This window comes from Scyliorhinus torazame, chromosome 5 (genome assembly GCF_047496885.1).
Source record: "Scyliorhinus torazame isolate Kashiwa2021f chromosome 5, sScyTor2.1, whole genome shotgun sequence".
Taxonomy (NCBI): Eukaryota; Metazoa; Chordata; class Chondrichthyes; order Carcharhiniformes; family Scyliorhinidae; genus Scyliorhinus; species Scyliorhinus torazame.
In genome coordinates, this window is record NC_092711.1 from 177,533,828 (window position 1) to 177,558,335 (window position 24,508).

The 24,508-nt window shown below is 46.6% G+C and overlaps 2 long non-coding RNA genes across 4 annotated transcripts in view; one reads left to right on the forward strand and one right to left on the reverse strand.

Annotated features, from left to right (window-relative positions):
- LOC140422499 (uncharacterized) overlaps positions 1-24,508 on the forward strand; it is a 58,109-nt gene that overhangs the window by 17,896 nt on the left and 15,705 nt on the right. The window contains exons 3-5 of one of the 3 annotated variants that reach the window (XR_011947496.1): positions 18,825-19,068; positions 19,582-19,707; positions 21,329-23,195. This is a non-coding gene — a long non-coding RNA (uncharacterized lncRNA). Of the gene's footprint in view, positions 1-18,824; positions 19,708-21,328; positions 23,196-24,508 lie in introns of those variants that run through there. The other 2 variants (XR_011947495.1, XR_011947497.1) reach the window with 2 other exon arrangements.
- On the reverse strand, positions 14,038-18,831 carry LOC140422505 (uncharacterized). The gene is made up of 2 exons (XR_011947504.1): positions 18,221-18,831; positions 14,038-15,003 (listed from the first exon to the last, which is right to left on the reverse strand). It is a non-coding gene; the product is annotated as an uncharacterized lncRNA (long non-coding RNA).

The window sequence follows — 24,508 nt, forward strand, 5'->3', positions numbered from 1 at the left end:
GCTCGCTTTTCCCGACATTCAGCTCATTCCCCCGAGAAATCCCCAAAATCTTTTAGGATCTACACGACCTCCCCCATCCCCTCCACCGGATCTGAAATATATAGGAGCAGGTCATCCGCGTGCAGTGATCCCCGATGCTCCTCCCCTCCCCGAACCAGCCCTCCAATTTCTAGACATACTCAGCGCCATGGCTAACGGCTCGATTGCCAGGGCAAACAGCAGGGGGGACAGGGGCACCCCTGCCTCATTCCTCAATGCAGCCTAAAGTACTCCGACCGCTGTCAGTTTGTCGACACACTTGCTACAGGGGCCTGATACAGTAATTTGACCCACCCTATGAATTCCTCGCCAAATCCAAATCTTCCTCACACTTTCCACAGATACTCCCACTCCACCCGATCGAAGGCTTTTTCCGCATCCATTGCAGCCACCACTTCTGCATCCCATCCTTCCGAGGGCATCATGATCACGTTCAAGAGCCTCCGCACATTTGTGTTCAGCTGCCTGCCCTTGACAAAGCCCGTTTGGTCCTCATTAATCACCCCCAGGACACAAGCCTCAATTCTAGTGACCAGGATCTTGGCCAACGGTTTGGCGTCTACATTAAGGAGCGATATCGGCCTGGAGAAGCCACACTACAACGGGTCCTTATCTCATTTAAGGATGAGCGAAATCAAGGCCTGCGACATCGTCGGGGGAAGGTTCCCCTTTCCTTACCCTCGTTGAAGGTTCTCAACAATAGCGGGCTCAACAGCTCTGAGAATTTTCGATAGAATTCTACGGGATATCCGTTCGGTCCGGGGGCCTTGACCGACTGCATACCCGCCAAACCTTTAACCAACTCCTTCAAAACTCAATCAGGGTCCCTAATCCTTCTACTAGCTCCTCCTCCACCTTCGGAAACTTCAGTTGGTCCAAGAATTGCTTCATCCCTTCCCTCCCCTCCGGGGTTCTGACTCATCCAATTTACCGTAAAAATCCTTGAAGACCTCATTGATCCTTTCCGAACTCAGGACCGTGTCCACCCCCCCCACCCCCCCCCCCCCCCCGTCCCTAACTCCCCCAATTTCCCTGGCCGCCTCTCTCTTCCGTAGTTGGTGCGCCAGCATCCTACTTGCCTTCTCCCCATGCTCGTACACCGCTCCTTGTAACTTCCTCAACTGAGCCTCTGCTTTCCCTGTGGTGAGCAAGTCAAACGCCGCCTGCTGTCTCCGGCGCTCCTTTAGCAGCCCCTCCTCGGGGGACTCCACATACCTCCTGTCCACCCTGAGTATCTCCCCCACCAACCTCTCCCTCTCCATCCTATCCCTCTTCTCTGTGTGGGCCCTGATAGAAATTAGCTCCCCCCTGATAACTGCCTTCAGCGCCTCCCAGACCACACTCACTGAAACCTCCCCAGTATCGTTGGTCACCACATAGTTTTGGATGCTCCTCCAAATCCGCCCACAGACCTCCTCATCCGCCAATAGTCCTACGCCCAGTCTCCACAGAGGGTGTTGGCCTCTCTCCACTCCCAGCCTCAACTCCACCCAGTGCGGAGCATGGTCCAAGTCCGCAATGGCTGAGTATTCCACCCCCTCCACTCTCGGGATTAGCGCCCTGCCCACCATGAAAAAATTGATCCGTGAGTACACTTTGTGAACATGGGAGAAGAAAGAAAACTCCTTCGCCCTTGGCCGAGCGAATCTCCACAGGTCCACTCCCCCCATCTGGTTCATGAACCCCCTCAGGACCTTGGCCGCTGCCGGCCTCTTACCCGATCTGGACCTCGACCGGTCCAGTGCCGTGTTAAAGTCCCCCCCCCCCCATTACCAGACTGCATGACTCCAGGTCCGGAATTTTACTCAACATTCGCTTCATAAAATCCGCATCGTCCCAATTCGGGGCATACACGTTCACTAGCAACACCTGGGCCCCCTGTAGCCTACCACTCACCATAATATGTCTACCCCCTTTATCCGCCACAATACCCCCCGCCTCAAATGCCACCCGTTCGCTCACCAAGATTGTGACCCCCTGGTCTTCGCATCCAGCTCCGAGTGAAAGACTTGCCCCATCCATCCGTTCCTCAGCCTGGTTTGATCCGCGACCTTCAGGTGCATCTCCTGTAACATGGTTACGTCTGTCTTTAGCCCCCTTAAGTGCGAAAACACCCGGGCCCTCTTGACCGGCCCATTCAGGCCTCTCACTTTCCATGTGATCAGCATGGTCGGGGGGGGTTAATTACCCCCCCCCCTTCCCTGCCGACTAGCCATCTTTTTTAGGCCAGCCATGTGCTCACGCCTCCAGCCCCCCAGCCAGAGGCTCCCCGCCCCGATTCTCCCCGCTAAAATCGATTCTCCTTCAGTCAGCAAAGCAGAATCCCAGCCCCCCCCCCGCCAGTCAAGCATCCGCTTAGCCCCTCAACCGCCCCCCCCCCATAGCACTCCCGTAAGTCAGCTGACTCGTGCTGACCTCGGCCGCTCCCGCCTCCACCCCCAATCCCGCTGTTGGCTCCCCTTACGAGTCTCCAACCACTCCCCCACAACGAAGTGAGGTAAAGTGAGCCCCCCCCCCGACATCCCGTGTCTACAGAGAAAGAAAAAAACCCAAAACACAATACTCTCAAACTCCCCAGCTTCGGGTACTGTCTGGGCCGATCCCACCACCTGTGACACAGCTCTTCCCAACTGCGACCCCACCCAAAGCCTCGAGGGCCCAGGGCAAAGGGGGCAACGAAAACACGGGGAAAGCCCCAACATAACACCGCCCCCCCCCCCCCCCCCCAGCACCTCACCAGCAACCCCCACAACATATTATAGTCCATTAGTTCGAGTCCAGCTTCTCATTCTTAATGAAAGTCCACGCCTCATCCGGCGTGTCGAAATAGTGGTGCCAGTCTTGATATGAAACCCACAGCCTCGCCAGTTGTAACAGCCCGAACTTCACCCCTTTGCTGTGGAGGACATCCTTGGCCTGGTTGAATCCCACACGCTTCTTGGCCAGCTCTGCACCCCAGTCCTGATAGATACGGATCTCGGTGTTCTCCCACTTGCTGCTCCGCTCCTTCTTTGCCCAGCGCAGGACACACTCCTTATCGGTGAAGCGGTGGAATCTTACCACCATAGCGCTCGGCGGCTCGTTCGCCCTAGGCCTCCTCGCCAGGACTCTGTGCGCCCCATCCAGCTCCAGGGGCCACGGGAAAGCCCCCGCGCCCCTAAGTGTACCCAGCATCGTGGTCACATATGCCTCGTGCGCCTCCACTCTAACCGCCAGGCCCAAAATCTCATCCTCGTTATCAGAGGCTTTCTGCTGCACCTCCTTTAATCGCCGTCCCCTGCATCTTCTGGGTCTCCACCAACCTCTCAATCAACGCCTTCATAGGGGCCAACATCTCCGCCTTTAACTCCGCAAAACAGCTTCTCAAAAACTCCTGCTGCTCCCGTGACCACTGGGCCCACACTGCCTGATCCCCGCCAGCCGCCATCTTGCTTTTTCATGCCCGTTCTCCTCTCTTCAAAGCCGCTTTTTTGATCGCTCCACTCCTGGTCCACTCCATACAGCGCTGGGGGATCCTCACTGTTTCCTTTCCACACCGGGAATCGCCGTCTAAGTGCCGCTGGAGCTCCGTAAAAGGGCCCAAAAGTCCGTTATCGGCGGGAGCTGCCGACCGTACGACCTACCTAGGCATAGCTGCAACCAGAAGTCCCAGTGAGAGTGTTTGTAAGTTTGAAGATATTTAGTTCCCATTTCTGTTTGGAACCCCCAAAGCATGCCACCTTGCCATGGAGATGGGCTGTGGTGGTTATATATTTTTTTATGTTTAATTTATTTGGGTGATCCTCTCAGAAGAAAACTATGAGGGTATGAGGGGCAAGTTAGATATAGATATAGAACATATAGTGCAGAAGGAGGCCATTCAGCCCATCGAGTCTGCACCGACCCACTTAAGCCCTCATTTCCACCCTTTCCCCGTAACCCAATAACCCCTCCTAACCTTTTTTTTTGGTCACTAAGGGCTATTTAGCATGGCCAATACCTAACCTGCACGTCTTTGGACTGTAGAAGGAAACTGGAGCACCCAGAGGAAACCCACGCACACACCGGGAGAACGTGCAGACTCCGCACAGACAGTGACCCAGCGGGGAATCGAACCTGGGACCCTGGAGCTGTGAAGCCACAGTGCTATCCACTTCTGCTACCGTGCTGCCCACAGTTGTTTGAAGTGGATTGGGAAACTGATGGGAAACAGGGAATATTAAAGGAAATGTTACATATTTACCAGGTGGTCGGTTAGCTCAGTTGGCCGGTTCATGATGCGGAGTGACGCCAGCAGCATGGGCTCAATTCCTGTACAGAGGTTATCCATGAAGGCCCTGCCTTCTCAACATTGCCCCTCACCTGAAGTGTGGTGACCCTCAAGTTAAGTCATCAGCAGTAAGCTCTCTCTCTCTCTCTCTCAAAGGGGAGAGCAGCCTATGGTCCTTTAGGACTTTGGTGACTTCCATTTTACAGAATACAACAAATATAGATTCCTTTAAGGAACAGAAATCAAAGTTAAAGATCCCATTAGAAGGAAGAGGCCCTTGAAGTGGCCAAAATAGTAGTAAGCCTGAGGATTGCCAATTTTTTTCCCTGGAGCGTAGGAGGCTTAGGGGTGATCTTATAGAGGTCTATAAAATAATGAGGGGCATAGATAAGGTAGATAGTCAACATCTTTTCCCAAAGGTAGGGGAGTCTAAAACTAGAGGGCATAGGTTTAAGGTGAGAGGGGAGAGATTCAGAAGGGCCCAGAGGGGCAATTTTCTTCACTCAGAGGGTCGTGAGTGTCTGGAATGGGCTGCCAGAGGTAGTAGTAGAAGCGGGTACAATTGTGACTTTCAAAAAGCATTTAGATGGTTACATGGGTAAGATGGGTATAGAGGGTTATGGGCCAAGTGCGGGCAACTGGGACTAGCTTTAATGGTAAAAAACTGGGCGGCATGGACTGGTTGGGCCGAAGGGCCTGTTTCCATGCTGTAAACGTCTATGATTCTATGATTGGGAACTTGTTTGGAATTCAGCAAAGGAGGACCAAGAAACTGATAAAGAAAAAATAGAATATGAGAGCAAACTGGCGATAAACATAAAAAAACGACTGGAAAAGCTCCGATAGGAATGTGAAAAGGAAAAGATTAGCAAAGACCAATGTGGGTCCATTCCAGGCAGAGACAGGAGAGTTTATAATGGGGAATAAGGAAATGGCAGAGAAACTAAACAATGTGTGTCTGTCTTCATGGAGGAAGATACAGAAAATCTTTCAAAAACTCAAGGGAACCAAGGAATTGTGTGCAAGAGGGACTGAAAGAGATTAGTATTAGTAACAAAGTAGTATTGGAGAAATTAATGTGGGCTGAAAGTTAATAAATCCCGCAAAGTTGATGCTCTACATCCCAGAGTGTTGAAAGAGGCGGCTGGAGAGATAGTGGATACATTGGTGATCATCTTTCAAAGTTCTATAGATTCTGGAATGGTTGCTGCAGATTGGAAGGTGGTAAATGTAACCCCACTATTTAAGGAGGGAGAGAGAAAACGGGGAAACCACAGACCCATTAGCCTGACATTGGTTGGATGGAAAATGCTACAATCTATTATAAAGGATGTGATAACATACGAATTAGGAGCAGGAGTAGGCCACTCGGCCCCTCGAGCCTGCTCCACCATTCAATAAGTTCCCGTCTGATCTGATTGAAACCTCAACTCCACATTCCTGCCGACCGCCCGACAACCTTTCACCCCCTTGCTTACCAAGAATCTATCCAGCTCTGCCTTCAAAATATTCAAAAACTCTGCTTCCACTGCCCTTTGAGGAAGAGAGTTCCAAAGACTCACAAACCGCAAAGAAAAAAGTTCTCTGTCATAAATTCCCGTAACAGCCTCCCCGAACAGGCGCCGGAATGTGGCGACTAGGGGCTTTTCACAGTAACTTCATTGAAGCCTACTTGTGACAACAAGCGATTTTCATTTCATTTTCAAATGGGCAAGTTATTATTTTTAAAGTGACTCCAATTTCTAGATTCTCCCACAAGAGAAACATCCTTTCCACATCCACCCTGTCAAGGCCCCTCGGGATCTTATACGGTTCAATCAAGTCACCTAAACTCCATCGGACTCAAGTCCAGCCTGTCCAATCATTCCTCATAAGAACAGCCTCCAATTCCAGGTGTGAGTCCAGTAAACCTTCTCTGAACTGCTTCCAACACATTCCTTAAATGAGAGCAATACTGTACACAGTGCTCCAGATGTGGTCTCACCAATGTCTTGTATAACTGAAGCATAACCTCCCTTCTTTTGTATTCAATTCCCCTCACAATAAACAATAACATTCTATTAGCTTCCTAATTACTTGCTGTACCTGTATACTCACCTTTTGTGATTCATGCTCTTGGACACCCAGATCCCTCTGAATCTCAGAGCTCTGCAATCTCTCCCCATTTAGATAATAAGCTTTTTTTATTCTTTCTACCCAGATGGACAATTTCACCTTTTCCCACATGATTCGCCATTTAGCAGATTTTTTTCCCACTCTCTTAACCTACATATATCACTTTAGTCTCCTTATGTCCCATTCACAATTTACTTTCCTTCCTATCTTTGTATAATTGGAACATAGGAGCTGTTGTTTTTGGGTGTGAAGTTAAAAAGTTTAAATTGTAGTCATAATGAAGTTTTATTTTAAAAATAATCAAGCCCTATTTCTTCATGCGATCATTCTTTCCGCACAGTCTGACAAATAAACTGAAATATTGGGGTTTTGGTCCAGTATCCCAGCCACTGTTGAGGTCTGGTCTGGGATCGGAAGTGACCAATGTAACAATTGGTTGGAGGCCCATTTCCCAGTCAGTCCTCCAGCACCTACCTGACTCAATTAGTGCGACACACATGGCAGTTTCCCAACTTATTCTCAGTTAATTTCAGCCCTCAGCTCCGTCGCCCGGCTGTTATTGATATGAGCAACAGAGACAGAAAGGTGCAGAGGAGCAAGTGGGGAGTTAAAACCTGTGGCTCGAAATCAACATTTCAACATTTGTCAGTGAAATATATGTTATTTACACTGGGTTTTTAATTATTAGATTTAGGCATCGGAGGCAAAGGGTGGAGGGTTTTAAAGCGTAACTTTTCCTTTCTAACTAGTCATGGCTCAGGGGGCAGCACTATCACCTCTGGATCAGAAGGTTAAGACCCAGTTAGGGACCTGTGGACAAAACCCAGTTCCAACATTCCTGGTCCCAGCACTGAGGGAATGCTGCCCTGTCAGAACTCCTTCTTTCAAATAAGATGTTAAACTGAGGCCCTGTCTGCCCCTCTCAGGTGGGTGTAAAAGTTCCACAGCCACTATTTTGAAGAAGAGCTGGGGAGTTACCCCCCAGTGACCTGGACAATATTTATCCCTCAATCAACATCACTAAAACACATCATCTGCTCATTATCACATTGCTGTGTGTGGGATCTTGCTGTGTGTAAATTGGCTGCTGTGTTTCCTACATTACAACAGTGACTGCACTTCAGAAATATTTCATTGGCTGTAAAGCGCTTTCGGACATCCTGTGGTTATGAAAGGTGCTATACAAATTAGTTTTAAATTGAAGGTTTATGTTACCTGATGTTATCTGTTACCCCCATCTCTGGATCTGTAAACACTTAATTAACTACAAATGCTCGCATTCAAAGCATTGTCTTGCAACTTTGAATTTGTCTATATATATGTTTCTGGAACATATCTCTTCATTCACCCGAGGAAGGAGCAGTGCTCCGAAAGCTAGTGTTTGAAACAAACTTGTTGACTTTAACCTGGTGTTGTAAGACTTCTTACTGTGCTCACCCCAGTCCAACGCCAGCATCTCCACCTCATTATTTTAGACAGGAATACAATAGAACTGTTTCATACTATCCCTTTATCTCATTCTATACAATCCCTTATTCATACAATTTCAAATGTTGAGGCTAATCAGAGCTTGAAGGTCTCTCTTGCCAGTACATTTATCCTCATTGCACATTCTTTACATTTATCAATCAATTAACCTTTTATATTTTTACAGCAAATGAGAATCAGGGCATGACCTCATGGCCACGATGCGCAGGCGCGAATCCAAGTGCGCCAGTTAGATCGCAGGAGAGTCCGAAATTGGGCACCAAGCGCCAATCGGTTTCCGATCTAACCGGCCTATTCCCATTGAGATCCGGATACAATTCAGGCCAATCTCCATCCTGTTAACGGGAAGGACCCCCTATCTAAAGGCCTCCCTTGATTTAAGCGACTCCCCAGTCGGTCACATGGACACCGATTAGTATTGACCCCACACAGACATGGGCCAGGCATCACGGTACACTAGGGGTTCTCGGGCCATGGAGGCCCAGGCCTGGGTGGTCAGGGATAGGGCAGGGTGGCCCCCCTGGCCCAGCCCCTGGAACGTGTGCACCTTGACACTGCCAGACTGGTTCCTTGGCACCGCAAACCTGGGTATTTCACACTCTGCCCATTCATGAAGATCACTCATAAAGACAGTCTTGATTTTGTGCAACAACCATGTCTTTCTCTCCATTTCAAATCCCCTGTGAAAATCCAAACACAGCGTATTGTGAAATTATTAGATTTAAAACAGAATGAGTTGTTGGGATTCACTGCCTGACAAAAGTGCAGGAAGGAAATTCAACTGTAGCTTTCACAAGGGAACTGGACAGATTCTTGCCGGGCGATAGGAGTAATTAAGATAGTTCATTCAAAGAGCTAGCATGGGAACAATGGACAGAATGGCCTCTTTCTGTGCTCACTGAGACTCGTTTGCATTTGAAGAAAGTGGGAAATACCTGGAACCCACTTCCTATGATGCGGGTAGAAGCAGAGATGTTGGAATGTTTCCAAAGGGAAATTGGATGCACTTTTGAGGGAAATAAACTGACAGGGATATGAGGGTAGAACGGGGCAATGGTTTGATCTACAAGTTGTGAATCTTTGGAATTCTCTACCCCAGAGGGCTGTGGGAGCTCAGTCATTTGAGTGTGTTTAAGACAGAGACTGACAGATTTCTAAATACCAATAACACAAAGGATGTGGGGGAAAAGGCATCAAAGTGGATGATCAGCCATGATCGTACTGAATGGTGGAGCAGGCTCGATGGGCTGAATGGCCAACTCCTGCTCCTATATTCCAATGATACAAAGATAAGGAGGAAAGTAAATTGTGACAAGGACATAAGGAGGTTAAAAAGGTATATGTTAAACGAGTGGAATAAAATCTGCCAAATGGAGAATAACGTGGGAAAATGTTTTGTCCATGTTGGCCAGAAGAATAAAAAATCTTATTATCTAAATGGCGAGAGATTGCAGAGCTCTGAGATTCAGAGGGATCTGGGTGTCCAAGAGCATGTATCACAAAAGGTGAGTATTCAGGTACAGCAAGTAATTAGGAAAGCTAATAGAATGTTATTGTTTATTGTGAGGGGAATTGAATACAAAAGTAGGGAGGTTATGCTTCAGTTATACAGGACATTGGTGAGACCACATCTGGAGCACTGTGTACAGTATTGCTCTCATTTAAGGAATGATGTAAATGTGTTGGAAGCACTTCAGAGAAGGTTTACTGATTCATACATGGAATTGGAGGCTGGTCTTATGAGGAATGATTGGACAGGCTCGGCTTGTGTCCAATGGAGTTTAGGTGACTTGATTGAACGGTATAAGATCCTGAGAGGCCTCGACAGGGTGGTTGTGGAAAGGATGTTTCTTCTTGTGGGAGAATCTAGAAATTGTGGTCACTACAAAAGCAATAACTTGCCCATTTAAGGCAGAGGAGAACTTTCTTCTCTCAGGGGGTTGGGAGTCTTTGGAACTTTCTTCCTCAAAGGGTAGTGGAAACAGAGTCTTTGAATATTTTTAAGGCAGACCTGGATAGATTCTTGAAAAGCAAGGGCGTGAAAGTTTATCAGGGGTAGGTGGGAATAAGACCATAAGGAATAGGAGAAGGCCATTCGGCCCTTCCAGCCTGCTCCACCTTTCAATAGGATCATGTCTGAAACCAACATTCCTCACGTTCACTTTCCTTCTCTTTCCCCATAATCCTCGGTTCCCTGACTGATCAAGAATCTATCTCAGCTGGGCAGCATGGTGGTGCCGAGTTCCCAGGTTTGATCCCGGCTCTGGGTCACGGTCCGTGTGGAGTTTGCACATTCTCCCAGTGTTTGCATGCGTTTCGCCCCCACAACCCAAAGATGTGCAGGGTAGGTGGATTGGCCACGTTAAATTGCCCTTTAATTGGAATAAAATGAATTGGGCACTCTAAATTAACATTTAAAAAAACAAAAACAAAAAAAGAATCTATCTCAGCCTTAAATATACACAAGGACTTTGTCCCCACAACTCTCTCAGTTCCAAAGACTCTCAGAAGAAACTCCTCCTCATCTCAGTCTTAAATTGACATCTCTTTATTCTGAGACTATGCCCTCTGGTCAACTCTCCCATGAGGGAAACATCCTCTCAGCATTTACCCTGTCAAACCCCTTCAGAATCCTGTATGTTTCAATGAGATCACCTCTCATTCTTCTAAATTCCAATGAGTAGAGTCCCAACCTGTTTAACCTTTGCCCCGAAGACAATCCCTCCATAATGGGGATCATCCTAGTGAACCTTCTCTAAACAGCCTCCAATAAAATAATATCTTTCCTTAAATAAGGGGACCAAAACTGCTCTCAGTTCTCCAGATGTGATCTCACCAGCACCGTGTACAGCTGCAGCAAGACTTCCCGACTCTAATACTCCAACCCCCTTGGAATCAGGGCCAACATTCCATTAGCCTTCCTGATTACCTGCTGCACCTGTCTGCTAGCTTTCTCTGTTTCGTGCACAAGTTCCCCCAAGTCCCTTTGTGTTGCAGCTTTCTGCAGTTTTTCTCCATTTAAATAATACTGTTCTTTTGTTCTCCCTTCCAAAATGAACTTCATATTTTCCCACATTATGCTCCATGTGGCAACATTTTGTCCACTTGCTTAACCTCTCAATATCTCTTTGCAAACTGTTTGTATCCCCCTCGCAACTTGCCTTTCCATCTATTTTTGTGTTGTCCGCAAATTTGGGCGCAGTACGTTCGCTTCCTTCCTCCAAGTCATTAATACAAATTGTACACAGTTGCGATCCCAGCACTGATCCCTGTGGAACCCCACTGGTTACAGGTCACAAACCTGAAAAAGAACCCCTTATCCCCACTCGTTGTTTCCTGCTCATTAGCCAATTCTCTATCCATGTCCATATACTACCTCCAACAACATGGGTTCTTATCTCATGACTTAACATTTTGTGAGGTACCTTGTCAAAGGCCTTCTGGAAGTTTAACACATCTACTGGTCCCCCTCTATCCACTCTGCTTGAGACTTCCTCGAAACACTCTGATAAATTAGTCAGACACGGTTTCCCTTTCACAAAGCCATGCTGACTCTGCTTGTTTAGATTATGATTTTCTGAATGTGCTCCTATTACTTCCTAATAATTGATTCCAACATTTTTTTCAATAATAAATGTTCGGCTAATCATCCTATAGTGTCTCGTTTTTTGTCTCCCTCCCATTCTGAATTAGGGGTTGTCACATTGGCAGTTTTCCAATCCTCTGGTACTTCTCCAGAATCCAAGCATTTTTGGAAAATTACAATCAATGCATCCACTATCTCTGCAGCCATTTCTTTTAGGATCCTAGGATGCAGCCATCCAGGGGACTTATCTTATCCCCATTAGTTTGTCCAATACAACTTCTCCAGTGATGGTATTTAATTGTTCCATTCGTATTTTTTAGTATTAATGGGATAGTCAAAGTATTTTGCACTATAAAGACTGATGCAAAAAAATCTGTTTTAACTCCCCTGCCATTCATTCCGTAGGGCAGGGACTCACTTTAGGTATCTGGGGGTGCAGGTCGCAGGTACAATATCACTAGTTTGGTGGGGAGAGTGAAAGCCAATCTGGCAAGGTGGGATTGTCTCCCTCTGTCACTGGCGGGTCGGGTACAGGTGGTTAAAATGAATGTGTTGCTGCGATTTCTGTTTATTTTTCAATGCCTCCCGATTTTCCTGCCAAAGGCTTTTTTCAGGGAGATTGAGGGAAGGATTACCTCGTTCATATGGCGAGGGAAGGTGGCCAGAGTGAGAAAGGTGCTGATACAGAGGGGAAGGCAGGCAGGGGATTTGGTTCTCCCGAACCTGATGTACTACTGCTGGGCGGCGAATGTGGAGAAGGTGCGGGGCTGGGTCAGAGGGGTTGATTCCCAGTGTGTCAGAATGGAGGAGAGTTTGTGCAGGGGGTCGGGACTGAAAGCACTAGCAACAGCGCCGCTCCCGATAGCTCCGGGTAAATACTCAGGGAGTCTGGTAATAATAGCTTCATTGAAAATCTGGAGGCAGTTTTGCCAACACTTCGGGTTGGGGGCAAGGTCAAGGGGGGGTGGGGGGGGGGGGTGTGGGGGGGGGTGGGTGGGGGGGGGGGTGTGGGGGGGGGGGGTGTGTGGGGGGGGGGGGGGTTGGGGGGGCGCTGGCGCTAATCACGTTCATATGTTTTGGCCCTGTCCAAAGCTAGAGGAGTATCGGAAGGAGGTTTTTAGGGTAATTTCCGAGGTGGTGCACGTGAAACTGGACCCTGGTCTCCGGGAGGCCATATTCGGGGTGTCAAATCAGCAAGGGTTGGAAACGGGGGCAGAGGCAGATATTGTAGCCTTCGTCTCGTTGATCGCCCGAAGACGGATCCTGCTGGGATGGAGAACAGCCTCTCCACCCTGTGCCCTGGCGTGGCGGGGGGACCTGTTGGAATACTTGACCCTTGAAAAGGTTAAGTTCAAACTGAGGGGAAGGATGGAGGGGTTCTACAAGTCATGGGCATTATTCATTATGCACTTTCAAAAACTGGATAACATCGAACATTAGTTGGGGGGGTGGGTGGGAGGGGGGCTGTGTGTGTTAATGGTGACTATGGGTAATCCCTGATTCCTTTTTGTCATTTGTTTATGTAAACATGCGGACAGTACAGCTCAGGAACAGGCCCTTCGGCCCACCAAGCCTGCTTGGATCATGATGTCTAACTAAACTAAAACCTTCTGTGCTTCCAGGGTCCGTATCCCTCTATTCCCATCCGATTCATGTATTCGTCAAGATGCCTCTTAAACGTCACTATCATACCTGCTTCCACCACCTCCTCCGGCAGCGAGTTCCAGGCACTCAACACCCTCTGTGTAAAAAAAAAAAAAAAAAAAACTCCCTCACACATCTCTAATAATTGCCCCTTGCACCTTAAACCTATGTCACCTGGTAATTGACTTTTCCAACCTGGGAAAAAGCTTCTGACTATCCACTCAATTTTGTAAACTTTTATCAGGTCGTCCCTCAACTCTGTCGCTCTAGTGAAAACAATCCGAGTTTATCCAACCTCTCCTGACAGCTAATACCCTCCAGGCCATGCAACATCCTGGTAAACCTCCTCTGTACTCTCTCCAAAGCCTCCACATCCTTTTGGTAATGTGTTGACCAGAATTGTCAGCAATATTCCACGTGTGGCCTAAGGTTCTGTACAGCTGCAGTATGACTTGCCAATTTTTATACTCAATGCCCCGACCAATGAAGACAAGCATGCCGTCTGCCTTCTTAGCTCCTTATCCACCTGCGTTGCCACTTTCAGTGATACGTTTATTGTAATTTCCCAATCTACCACAGACAACTTGCCCCTCATACCATGACAGTTTCTTCTGCGAGAAACACCCAGATAAATTAGGCAAAAGAACCCTGTAACCACCATAGCCCATCTTAATGGCAACATGGCTGCTTTGGGAACTAAATATCTTCCAACGTGCAAACACCTTTTCATTCTGTGCTCCTCGTCAAACTTGGAACCAGGTAATCGCAACGAGCCTCAAAAATGGTCAGCCCACCGGAGGCAGAGGTGTTAGACCGGCCAGTCCAGCAGAAAGAAACCCTCCAATCATCACCATTCACCAGATGTCAGAATGAACAAAATGCAGTCCTGGATGTCAGTGAGAGCAGAAACAATAACAACGGAGCCAACATCTGTAATTTATTGTGAACGTATTGGAGTCACAACAGGTGTGATGAATCACAAACCCCCTCCCCACATTGAGAGATGAATGGCCTCTCCCCAGAATTAACTCGGTAATGTCTCCGTAGTTGGGACGGATCATTGAATGTCTCCCCTGCTCAGAGCAGGTGAATGGCCTCTTCCAGATGTGAACTCACTAGTGTTCCTGCAGGGTGTATGGATGTCTGAATCCCTTCTCTCACGAAGAGCAGGTTAACGCCTTCTCCCCAGTGTGAACTCGCTGGTGTCTCTGCAGGTGGGATAACTGAGTGAATCCCTTCTCACACTGAGAGCAGGTGAATGGCCTCTCCCCAGTGTGAACTCGCTGATGTATCAGCAGGTCCGATGAAGTAGTGAATCCCTTCCCACACTGAGAGCAAGTGAACGGCCTCGCCCCAGTGTGAATTCGCTGGTGTTTCAGCAGGTTCGATGAAGTAGTGAATCCCTTCTCACACTGAGAGCAGGTGAATGGCCTCTCCCCAGTGTGAATGTGTCAATGAGTTTCCAGCTCTGATGGAGATCTGAATCCCTTCCCACAATCCCCACATTTCCACGGTTTCTCCATGTTTTGGGTCTCCTCGTGTGTCTCCAGTTTGGACAATCAGTTGAAGCCTTGTCCACACACAGAACACATGTATGGCCTCTCCCCGCTGTAAATGGCTTGATGTTTTTTTCAGGCGGTGTCACTGGTTAAAGCTCTTCCCACAATCAGTGCTCTGGAGCACTCTCACTCGGGTGTGTGTGTCTTGGTGCTTTTCCAATCACGCTGATGTTTAAAATCTTTTGATGCCCACAGATTGGGGAAACATTTCTCCTTCGAGATTCAAAGGCCGATGATATTCAGATCCCAAGGTATCGAGTGACTGTGTAAGACCGAGACGTGACAATTGAGATTTCTGTCTGTAATTCCTCCTCTTGTAATATCTGTAAAAGGAGTTTATAAAAGTCAACACTCAGTACGGGATAGAAATTCAGAACAGATAATTCTAGTTTCTATGGAACATTCCTTCCTCTCATTCCCCATTACCTTGTCTTCAATACCTATTCCCATAACTAGTCTCCAGGGAGCGGATTCGGAGGGGCAGGGTATTGGAGCAGTGACTGTAGGACGTTGAGCTAGCTGACCACTGCACCCTGGTGCAGGAGGCCATTCAAGTGGGGGGAGGAAGTGGTAGTTGTCGAGGATTCTATAATTAGGGGAACTGATAACATCCTTTGGAAGCAGGACCGAGAGTCCCACATGGTATGTTGCCTGCCCGGTGCCAAGGTGAGGGGCATCTCTAACCAGCTTGAAAGGATATTGGAGAGGGAGGGGGAGGATCCAGTTGTTGGGGTCCACAGTGGGACAAACAACACCATAGGCAATACTCGGAAAGAGGACCTGATTGAGGAATATCAGGAACTAGGAACAAAATTAAAGAATAGGTTGCCAAGGGTTATAATCTCTGGATTATTACCCGAGGCACATGTAATTTGGCATAGGGATGAGAAAATTAGGGGAGTAAACACGTGGCTAAAGGAGTGGTGCAGGAAAGAGGGGTTCCATTTCACGGGGCACTGGCATCAGTATTGGGACAGGAGGGATCTGTACCGTTGGGACGGTCTCCACCTGAACCGATCTGGGACAGGGTCCTCACGGAAAGGATAGATAGGGAGGTCAGAAGGACTTTAAACTAACAAATGGTAGGGGAGAGTAAGGCCTCAAGGGAGCTCAACACAGTTCAAAAACAAGTAGCAGGATGGTCTGGACTGGGTACCAAATATACCGGTTATAAAGTTTACAGGAGGGACAGAGAATATGGCAGAGGGGGTGGAGTAGCCTTACTGATTAGAAATACGATCACCTCAATGGTGAGGATTGGATTTGTTTATTGTCACGTGTATCGAGATACAGTGAAAAGTATTGATATGCGTACAGTTCAGACAGATCATTCCATACATGAGAATACACAGGACAAACATCAATACACAATGTAAATACATAGACACAGGCATCGGGCGAAGCATAAAGGAGTGTAGTACTACTCAGTAGAGAAGATGTGTGAAGAGATCAGTTCAGTCCATAAGAGGGTCGTTTAGGAGTCTGGTAACAGCGGAGAAGAAGCTGTTTTTGAATCTGTTAATGCGTGTTCTCAGACTTTTGTATCTCCTGCCCGATGGAAGAAGTTGGAAGGGTGAATAAGCCGGTTCGGAGGGGTCTTTGATTATGCAGCTCGGTATTCCAAGGCAGCGGGAGGTGCTGACAGAGGCAATGGATGGGAGGCGGGTTCGCCTGATGGACTGGGCTGTCAACTCTCTGTAGTTTCTTGTGGTCTTTGGCCGAGCAGTTGCCATATCAGGTTATCATAGATTATCATAAAATTTACAGTGCAGAAGGAGGCCATTCGGCCCATCGAGTCTGCACCGGCTCTTGGAAAGAGCACCCTACCCAAGGTCTACACCTCCACCCTATCCCCATACCCCAGTAACCCCACCCAACACTAAGGGCAATTTTGGACACTAAGGGCAATTTATCATGGCCAATCCACCTAACCTGCACATCTTTGGACTGTGGGAGGAAACCGGAGCACCCGGAGGAAACCCACGCACACACGGGGAGGATGTGCAGACTCCGCACAGACAGTGACCCAGCGGGGAATCGAACCTGGGACCCTGGAATGTGAAGCAATTGTGCTATCCACAATGCTACCGTGCTGCCCATATGATGCAGCCAGACAGGATGCTTTCTATGGTGCATCTGTGGTCAGAGTCAATGTGGATATGCCGAATTTCTATAGTTTCCTGAGAAAGTATCAGTGCTGTTGTGCTTTCTTGGTCGTACAGCGGACGTGGGTAGACCAGGACAGATTGTTGGCGATGTGCACACCTCGGAATTTGAAGCCGTAGTCAATGAATAGGAGACTGATGTCGGAGTCCTTGTTGTCGAGATGCTCCAGGTGAGTGTAGCGCCAGGGAGATGGCGTCTGCTGTGGAGGATATAATAAGGGAAAGGATCCAGTGGACCATGGGCTGGATTCTCCGTCGGCGGGATCCTCCGCTTTCCGGCAGCACACTCACGCCCGCGGACTTCCCAACGGCATGGGGGTGCACACAACAGGAAACCCTATTGGCCGGCTGCCTGGACGGAGAATCCCGTCCCACATGGGTGGAACTGAGGAACAAAAAAATCTCAAACTGTAATGGGTGTTGTGTATCGACTGTCTGGTTAGCTCTGAGGCGCTAGATTGTATAAAGACAGAAATTAGGCGAGTGTGTAGCAAAGGCAGAATAGTATTAATGGGGGATTATAACTGACACACAGATTGGGAGAGGCAGACAAGCACCTGTATGAAGGATTTAGGTTATTCCGGACCTGATATTTTATCAATAGCCTATGCTCTAGGTTAACCCACCAAAAAGGGAATTCCATTTCTCTAAGACTCATAATGGATCTCACGAAGGGAGAATGCTTTTCCGGGTCTCAGACAGTTAAACAGGATCTCAGTTTCTTTTTATGGGAAAGGTTCAATTGCATCACTCATAACTAAATTGTTACCTCTGTCGTCGTGGGTCCTAGTCATTTAAGACTTCCTAAATGAGTGTATAGGATTTTGAACTTTGAGTGTAAGTCTACACAGTATAAAATTTAATAAAGTTTTAAAAAAATAAAAAAATTTAGAGTGCCCAATTCATTTTTTCCAATTAAGGGGCAACTTAGCGTGGCCAATCCACCTAACCTGCACATCTTTGGGTTGTGGGGGCGAAACCCACGCAAACACGGGGAGACTGTGCAAACTCCACACGGACAGTGACCCAGAGCCGGGATCGAACCTGGGACCTCGGTGCCGTGAGACAGCAGTGCTCACCACTGCACCACCGTGCTGCCATAAAAGTATTCTTATTGTAAAATACTCTCAATTAATACATACAGAATTGCAGAGTTAAAAATATTAATTGATTAACAGTCTTTAGTCATCCAGGTCAGGGTGAAATATAGTTTGCTTGCCAGTTCATAATATAAAAACCTGTTAACAGTCCTTTGTTATCTGCTAACACACTAACTTCTCTTAAGAGAATGAGATATCTAAAACATGGAAAATCCTAAAGTATCTGCTATCGATTTCTAATACATTTCTAAGAGGTTTAACAGAAACATACTTACAACACCATGATGGTCTTTGTTTGACGAGGTAAGCTTGAAGAACAGAGCTTTGACCCACACTCCCACAGGGGAGTGGAAGGTACCTCGTTGCCAAAAATGCCCCTTTTTATACATAAAATCTTCTAATCGTTCAAGGACTGTTTCTGTTATCTTATCACTTATTGTTGGTTAATTTCCTACAGCCAAATGGCTAATTTGATGTATTACCATCAATATATGTTTTAATGATGTTAAGTGTCTGCGTGAATGTCAGGTGCCTTAAGATATATTGGCAAAGGGACTCGTATAGAGATCTGTCTCTTTTCATGGTTGCCATGTTTCTTAGATAGATAGATTGTCAAACAGACACTTCTTTGAGGGTGTTATTCTAAGTGTCAAGAGTTATATAGTTGAGGAAGGATTTGTGTATTATTTATCTGAAGAGTTTCCTGTCCTCATGGTTTGAATAATTATAGGTGTAGGGGAGTGATCTAGAGAATTTATGGTGTGTCAATGCAAGATTTTTCTTATCCTGTATTTGTTTGGAATGTACTAATGATCCTTGAAGTCAGCTAGGAGTTTCTCCCTTCAAACCAACTTTCCCCTTCTGCTTTTCTGCTTTCAGAGACCCAAAACTTAAAGAGTCATAGAGTTTTACAGCACAGAAAGATGCCCTTCGGCCCATCGTGAAAATGCTGCCTGTTCAGCCACAGCAGGTCAAAGATGAAAAGAGAGAGCAACAGCTCAGCACTTCATGAAGACATTTGATCTGACCCTCACTGCTACCAGCTCAGATACAACACTGCACAAACTTAGCAGCCACTATAGAGTTGGGATCAGCTGTGGTAAAACACTGGAACTGGATCCAGGTCAGGGTGAAATATAGTTTGCTTGCCAGTTCATTGGAGGGTGTGGTCAGAGATGGGTGCTGCTATGGGTGGACTCAGATGAGGATGTTAATAGGCACTGGTGAGGGTGTATATTGAGATGCTGGGTGCATTGGCTGGCTTGTCAGACAGTCTCCTCCACTGTCAAGCAGCATGTAGAAGTCTGACTCCCAAGTCTCCAAATTGACAGAGGACATTGTGCAGAACGTGCCCTGTCCACAGCCTCTGCTCCATCTCCTTGTTCTGGTGCAGAACCAGAGGCACTGCTAGTGCTGCTCAGAAACCTGTTGCAGCCTTTGTTTCGGTCGGTCTTTATAAGACATAATCTCCCTTTGCTGACTATCTTTGATTAATTCTTACCTCCGCAACAGAGATTAATTCTGTCCCTCAGAATATTTATTTCCTGACCACTCACGTTAAACTCACTGGTCTGCAATTTCCTGGATTTTCCCTACTTCTCTTCTTGAATAATGTACCACATTATCTCTCCTCCAGTCCTCTGGCACGACTCCTTTGACCAGAGAAGATTTGAAAATTATTCTCATACCCTCTGCAATCTCATTGCGGCCACAGCAGCCTGGGAAACATCTCATCAGGATTTAAACAAGTCACCATGTAAAGGTGAGAATGAGAACATAAATTTAATGGGAGAAAAGAAAGTGTTTTACTTAAGAGAGGTTAGAGGAAGTTTCAGTCTGTGTGAAGCTGGAGGAGCAGCACCTTTGCTGGGCAGACAGTGAAGGGAACTCCGTGCAGCCAGTGACACAGGTCCCAGACTCTGATTGGCTGGAGGATCAGCGCCTGTCCAGTCCATCACAGGTTCCTATTGGCCAATCTCCCTCATGGAGACAATGAGGGGCGGATATCGGCCCACGTGGTTGTGGGCGGGTATTTGACCTCCCGACGCTGAGCTGTTGTCCAATCCGGAGTATTTTATTTCTGTGAATAGGGATGTTGCTCCCAATGGGAGACTGTGTGCTGGGAACGCTGGTGACGTTTCTGGGTTCCAGTGCGCGGGCCCAGACGAGAGTCCAGCCCCCACCCGTTGTTTTATCCTCCCCCAGCAGACAAGGTTTCCAGGCAACCGGATGACCCTTCCGGCCAGAGCGAGAATCCGCTCGGTGATGTTCCGGGACTGCGCATGTCCAAGGGAGACAGGGAAGTGCAGAGGAGAGCCCACCCTCTAACCTTCCTGCTCAGGTATTCGCCAATGAGAAACTGGGAGGACCGGAAGGACTCTGGCCCTCCAGCCAATCACAGCACGGATTTTGTGTGAATGACGAATGACTGAAACTTCCTCCTGTCTCCCAACATCTGTGAGTAAAAATCTTTCTTTTCTCCCCCTTTCCATTTCTTTTCTCATTCTGACCTTCAATTGGTCACTTGCAGCGACTGAAGGGAAAGGAAGTGAATCCAGGGAGGGTGCAGACTCTGCAAAGCTTGGCCCAGGTCTCTCTCTCTCTTAAAGACATTGACATCCTTTGCTCCCTCAGCTCGACACATTTATTTGTCTGGCTAAAAGGATCGTCTCTTTCCCAATGTTCACAATTAAACGGCTGGTTTCCCCAGAGATGGCTGACATTTAAAGGGACAGTAAATTAATATCGGGCAGAGAAATGTCCAGTGTTGGTAAATGGTACAGATTAGATATATTATTTATGGTTCTGTATAGTACATTTATTATTATTTCTAGTTTTGTAACATTGTACTGTAGCTACGTTATATATTTCCAGTCATCTCTTAGAGTTAAGAGGAGTGAATTCTTCACTTGAGGATGTGGTGAAGCTTTGGAATTCTCTCCTCCAGAGGACTGTGGAACCTTAGTCATCAAGTATTTTCCAGATCGAGATTCATAGGTTTTGAGATGTTGACGTCACCAAGGGATATGGGGGATAGTGTGGGGAAATGGTGCTGAGCTAGATCGGCCATTGGGCTCATTACAGGGTTGAGCAAGTTCAGTTGGCCATATGGCTGACTGCAGCTCCAATTTGTTATGGTCACTGTGTCCAGGACAGGAAACCGTGACCATGAGTCTGTCAATCAGCCCGAATCAGCACCTTCAGCAGAATTGGGAGGATAAATATTAGATACAGCCGAGTGAGAATGGAGGGAGAGTGTGTGGGATGGAGATTTACAGTTTTTGGGGAATGAGTGGAAAGAATGTTCCATAGGAACCAGAATTGTCTGTTCTGAGTTTCTATCCTGTACTGACAGTGATAACTTTTGTAAACTACTTTTACAGGATATTAGAAGAGGAGGAATTACAGACAGAAATCTCAAACATCACATCTTGATCTGACAGTCACTTGATCCCTTGGAGAACTCACACCCGAGTGAGAGGGTTCCAGTGCACTGACTGTGGAAAGAGCTTTAATCACTCACGCAGTCTGAAAAAACATCGCAGCATTCACAGCGGTGAGAGACCGTACACGTGTTCTCTGTGTGAGTAAGGCTTCAATTGTCTCAACTGGAGAGACACAAGGAGACCCAAAACATGGAGAAACAGTGGAAATGCCGGGACTGTGGGAAGGGATTTAAAGCCCCATCTGCACTGGAAGCTCATCGGCGCATTCACACTGAGGAGAGGCCATTCAGCTGCTCTCAGTGTGGGAAAGGATTCAGTCAGTCATTCACTCTGCAAACACACCAGAGAGTTCACACTGGGGAGAGGCCATTCATCTGCTCTCGGTGTGGGAAGGGATTCAGACATTTATCCACCCTGCAGAGACATCAGCGAGTTCACACTGGGGAGAAACCATTCACGTGCTCTAAATGTGGGAAGGGATTCACTCAATTATCCAGCCTGCAGAGGCACAACTGGGTTCACACTGGGGAGAGGCCGTTCATCTGCTCTCAGTGTGGGAAGGGATTCTGTGAATCATCCACACTGAGGAGACACCAGCGAGTCCACACTGGGGAGAAGCCATTCAGCTGCTCCGAATGTGGGAAGGCATTCAATCAATTATCTAGCTTGTTGTCCCACCGGCGAGTTCACACTGGGGAGAGACCGTTCTCCTGCTCTCAGTGTGGGAAGGGATTCACTCAATCATCCAGCCTGAAGTCACACCAGCGAGTTCACACTGGGGAGAGACCATTCACTTGCTCTCAGTGTGGGAAGAGATTCTGTGTTTCCTCGTACCTGCTGAGACACCAACAAGTTCACAAGTGATTACAGAGGTTGGATTCTGCTGTTATTGTGTCTGCTCTCACTTACACCCAGGACTGCATTTCGTTCATTCTGACACTTGGTGAAGTGGGAGGGTTGGAGGGTTTCTTTCTGCTGGACTGGCCGGTCTCACAACTTTGCCTCCAGTGGACTCCAGGAACAAGAAAAATTAAAGATTCCATTAGGTCAAAGGAAGAGGCTCATTGATAAATTACAGATTTATTGCTTCACTGATTTATTGGTACTTTTAAGAGTTGATACAGTATAATTCTTAAATTCAGTATACATACAGACAGAAAATGGAATATCCACAAGGCAAAGTCATTGTTTCAGATAAAAATATGAGAATTGCTGTACAGCAACTTAATGTGTCAGAATCTAACACGGTTTCAAGAAAAAATGCATAAAAACCCTCAATGAATAAACCATTGTTCTACAAATATATCTAGTAATGAAAAAGTATTGCCGCCTTAGCAACAGAAACATTTACAAAATGTAGCAAAACCTTAGCAACAAGCAAGGTTAATGCAGAACACCTTATCTTTATATGATTGGCACATATGCGGGAGCATGTAGACATTTAATTAATTTGATAGACATTAATGAATCTTAAGTAATGACCAATGCCTGGATAACAAATCATGTTCAAGTGACAGAGAGTTTTTTGAATTAATCAGGAAGCCTCAATTGAGAATTTGAAACCAATAAGGGGTTAGACCATTGATGAGAATTTCTTAAAGAATAAAGTTTCATGACTAAAGTTTGTTCTGTATTCATGCTTTAAGAAATTCTGAACCATCTATTGATTTCCTAATATTTTCTTATGTTTTTGTTTAACTCTCTTTATTATGTTTTGATGTTTTTTTTGATTTATTTTTATGCAAGAGAATCAAGGTGGATAATTAGCAATAAAGTTGTATTTTTGGACAATTCCAATCAACCAGATCTTGGGCTCATTTTTGAAGATAAAATAAGAGATCTTATCACTGATATAGTTGCCAAAATAAGTGTTACCCCGAGGATTGGAGACTTGTTTTAGAATTCAGCAAAAGAGGATCAAGAAACTCATAAAGAGAAAATAGAATATGAGAGCAAACTGGCTAGAAACATAAAAACGACTGGAAAAGCTCCTAAAGGAATGTGAAAAGGAAAAGATTCGCAAAGACCAATGTGGGTCCATTCCAGACAGAGACAGGAGAGTTTATAATGGGGAATAAGGAAATGGCAGGGAAACTAAACAAAGTGTGTCTGTTTCACAGAAGAAGATGCAGAAATCGTCCCAAAACCACAAGAGAACCAAGGGACCAGTGAGCACGAGGAACTGAAAGAGATTAGTCTTCGTGAAAAAGTACTACTGGAGAAATTAATGTGGTTGAAAGTTAATAAATCCCCAAAAGCTGCTGCCCTACATCCCAGAGTGTTGAAAGAGGCGGCTGTAGAGATAGTGGATACATTGGTGATCATCTTTCACAATTCTATAGATTCTGGAATGGTTCCTGCAGATTGGAAGGTGGTAAATGTAACCCCAATATTTAAGGAGAGAGAGAGAAAATGGGGAGCCACAGACCCATTAACCTGACATCAGTCGGAGGGAAAATGCTACAATCTATTATAAAGGATGTGATAACATACGAATTAGGAGCAGGAGTAGGCCACTCGGCCCCTCGAGCCTGCTCCACCATTCAATAAGTTCATTGCTGATCTGACTTTAACCTCAACTCCACATACCCGCGAACCCCCCAATAACCTTTCACCCCCTTGCTTATCAAGAATCTATCCAGCTCTGCCTTCAAAATATTCAAAGACTCTGCTTCCACTGCCCTTTGAGGAAGAGAGTTCCAAAGACTCCCAACTCTGAAAGAAAAAAGTTCTCCTCTGCCTTAAATAGGCAAGTTATTACTTTTAGAGTTACTCCAATTTCTAGATTCTCCCACAAGAGGAAACATTCTTTCCATATCCACCCTGTCAAGGCCCCTCAGGATCTTATACGGTTCAATCAAGTCACCTAAACTCCATCGCACACAAGCCCAGCCTGTCCAATCATTCCTCATAAGACCAGCCTCCAATTCCAGGTATGAGTTCAGTAAACCTTCTCTGAACTGCTTCCAACACATTGACATCATTGCTTAAATGAGAGCAATACTGTACACAGTGCTCCAGATGTGGTCTCACCAATGTCCTGTATAACTGAAGCATAACCTCCCTACTTTTGTATTCAATTCCCCTCACAATAAACAATAACATTCTATTAGCTTT